The sequence below is a fragment of the Humulus lupulus genome, chromosome 4 (genome assembly GCF_963169125.1).
Source record: "Humulus lupulus chromosome 4, drHumLupu1.1, whole genome shotgun sequence".
Taxonomy (NCBI): domain Eukaryota; kingdom Viridiplantae; phylum Streptophyta; class Magnoliopsida; order Rosales; family Cannabaceae; genus Humulus; species Humulus lupulus.
Window position 1 is genome coordinate 218,184,117 of NC_084796.1, and position 3,655 is coordinate 218,187,771.

A 3,655-nucleotide genomic window follows, 5' to 3' on the forward strand; every position below is an offset into this window, starting at 1 on the left:
TAATTTAGCATAAACTTTTTCATCTCCACATTGTTTGTTATTCCAAGTGTAAAAGTTTCCTGAGTACTTATCATCCCTAAGCTCACAACAATCCAAGCATTCTTTGAAATCTTGATAGCCGGGTTTGTGACCCCTCACTGAAAATTTGTCCTCCCCCAATAAAGTTGCATTAAAATCACCCATGATAATCCAAGGACCAGACAAATTCCTTTTAAAACTTCTCAAGTTATCCCATAAACTCTTCCTCTCACTAGCCTTGTTAAAAGTATAGATAAATGTAGCATGAAACCCACTAGCCCTCTTTGGCTGAATAAAGCAGTGAATACACTGATCCGAACTCAATAACACATTAACATCAAAAACCTCCTGATTCCAAGCTAAGATAATCCTGCCATTAGGATGCCAAGCAAGGTTAGTTGTAAAACACCAACCCTAAAACAGCTTCAAATAAATCTTCCCCATTATAGATTCTTTGACTTTAGTCTCAAGCAAACAAACCAAACCAATTCTTTTGTTATAGATAAAATTTTGAACCTCTTATTGCTTCTGCAACTTATTAATACCTCTCACACTCCATGTTAGAATTCTATCCATTGGCAGCTGGAGGTACTCCCCTCCCATTATATTGTTACTCATTTCACACAGAATCTGACCAAACCTTAGCTCCTCTGTAGCATCTCCAAGAACTCCAAAAGCATTACCAATATTGACAATAGGTTCCTTCTTGTTGACAAATTTCCTAGCTTCATGAACCACCTGAAATCCTTCCTTATCATTGGTTTGTTCCTTTGTGTTGGTAACATTAGAGTTTCCCAGACCCGAGTTCCTTGAAATGTCCAGTCCAGGTTTGTTTTCCTTATTCTGTTCCTCAGTCACTGGATAAATATTCTTGGGTTTCCAAACTGCTGTCCCTTGAGTCATATTCTGTTGATTCTTGCGGAAATTAGTATCCTCATGTCTCATGCCTTTGCAAACTGAACAGCAGGTAGGCTTCCATTCGTATATGACATCCAAATGAATTACTTCCATTTGTTCATTCACAAAACTAATGGATGAGGGAAAAACTTGTGACACATTTACCTCCACCATCACTCTAGCGAACTGCAAACGATCTCTATTCTTTGTGGCTGAATCCTCTCTGATAGGCTTGCCAATCTGCCCAACTATCTTGAAAAGTGATCGAGTACCCCAGTACTTTAGATCAAGGTTATGAACTTGAATCCAAATGGGTATTGATCTAATATCATCCTTCTGTAGACATACATTAGGATCCCAAGCTTTAAGCATCAATGGTTTCTTGTCAAAAAATTGGTATCCTCCTGCAAGCACCTTGTCTCTACTCGCCATAGATGTAAACCGCACTATGAAGAAGCCCTGCTTCAACACACTAACTTTATCCACCCCCGAGTTCCTCCAGATGCGCCTGAAGAAACCCTCCATTACTTGAATTGGAGGATTAGCCCCCAAAACCCAACACACCACAGATGAATTCCAGTAATTAACCTCATCTTCAATATCTTCATCCTCAATTTTCATAAGATCATCACAAAGCCCTGACTTCCGGATAACCTCCACAGACTCCCTTGAAATCTCCTTAATCTCATCTAGAACCGCCTGAGATTTAGACGAAGAAGAAGGGTTTCCGATAATACCTTTTAACTTCACCGCTCTTGACATGATTTCTGAAAATTGTTTACTAATTGCCGAACGCCTCTGCAACTCAGCTTCCGTCTTCTGAGGAGTGATAATGATTCCATGGGTCTCCTCTTGGTCATCCGAAAAATCAATTGCCTCTATACCCAGCAGCTCGTCCATAGATTTCGATTTTTTGACCTCATTAGATGAAGTCGGTCCTTTCTCCTTAACTGGAGTATTGATTTTCTTCACTGAAGTTCGCTTCCTCCCCCTCCCTACCATGGCCACAACGCACACTACAAGAGAGAGAGAAAAAAAATTCAATTGTTTTATAAACAACAAAACAACAAAACAATTTCCTTTAGTTTAATGTTATGTTTTATTTTAAAACAATGGGATCCCATGCCACTCATTTATGTATTTCAATATTTACTTTGGAGTTTTTAATAAATTTATGAGTATTTCTTATGTATGTTTTCTTAAAAATAGTGGCTATGTCTAGTAATTTTAATGGTCCAAGGTCCTAGAATTAGTTGGGTCATTACAGAATCAGTTCTTGAACTTTTGCGATTGGAGAAATTGAAAGGGAAAAACCAGTGCTGAATCACCCTGGTTCTAATGCTACAGCTCCCAAGGATGGGCGCTACAACGCTGTCCTGGGCATGTCATCCCTACTTGTAGCACCATGGCCCTAGGGGGGCAGCACTGTAGCGCTACCTTGTTTTTCCAGGGTATTCTTTTGGGCACTTTTGAGGGTTTTTGGCTCAGGGTTTCAATTCTTAAGGCTCGGGATCGAATTTATCAACCGTGTTAGTAGGATTCGAGGTCCTAGGAGTGAGTTTGAGATCATGAACCTTTTATTATTGATTTTATTGAAGGAATTCCATATTTGGTTATGACTAGGTAAGTGCTAAGGAATCAAAGTATTGATCGTTCTCAAGGGTCGTTTTTAATTTGTTTCTCACTCGAACCAGAGGTAAGAAAACTGCACCCAGTATGTGATGCATGTGATGCATGAGATACATGTGATTAGGGCATGACATGAATATTGAATATGAAATTGATTAGAGCTTGAGTCTCTGTAAATGTGCATGATCATAATTATGCTACTGATTCTTAAGTAAGCATGTTGAATGCCCGACATTTGGATATTTGACATATGATATATGCCTGGTTGCATTGCTTACTTGTGTATGGCACTGACCCATGAGTCAGAAATCAGCACGAGTCGTATGGTATTGACTTCAGAGTAAAGAAAGGCATTGATGTGTTCAACACAAGCCGAAATGATTAGATCTAATCGACATAAGCATTGAATGAATCATCATGAAAATTAATGCTTGACCGACCTCAAGTTTGATTAAAATTAAAAGCGCTTGTCTAGTGTAAAGGCTAGTTACTTAGAGCCAGGGCCAAAAGGCTCAGGTGACTGCAACGTCACATGGCTATTGGTGCTGAGCCCAAGTTCGTGACTCACTCATTAGTCACCTATATGATTAGGGTGCGGAGACCAAAGTGTGACTCACTCATCTGATTAGGGTTACAAGCCCCAGTTTGATTACCAAAATCATAAAGTATTATTCACTCATCTGATTAAGGTGAAGAGCCCAAGTGCGTGACTTAATTGTCACTTATTTGAGTCACTTATTTTAGATGGACACATTAGCCATCTATTCTCGATATGACTTGACAGTCATATATACAAAGGGCAGGGCCCAGAATAATTATTTGGACTTATTTGCATGCATGGAAAGGGCTATTATTGCTAGGCATGCCTATTATGATTTTGTAACATGTTATTACCTGTTCATGAGCATGTTAAGTTTTCTTGCTGAGCTTCGGCTCACGGGTGCTATGTGGTGCAAGTAAAGGCAAAAGAAACTTGGACCATGCTTGAGTTGGATAGCTTAGCTGACGATGTGTACATATGCGGGTGCGCGACCGCCACGGCCGAGGGTTTAAAGAGGAACTATGGTTAAACCCTATTTTTCCGCTTAGGTCAGCTAGTTGTAAATATTTT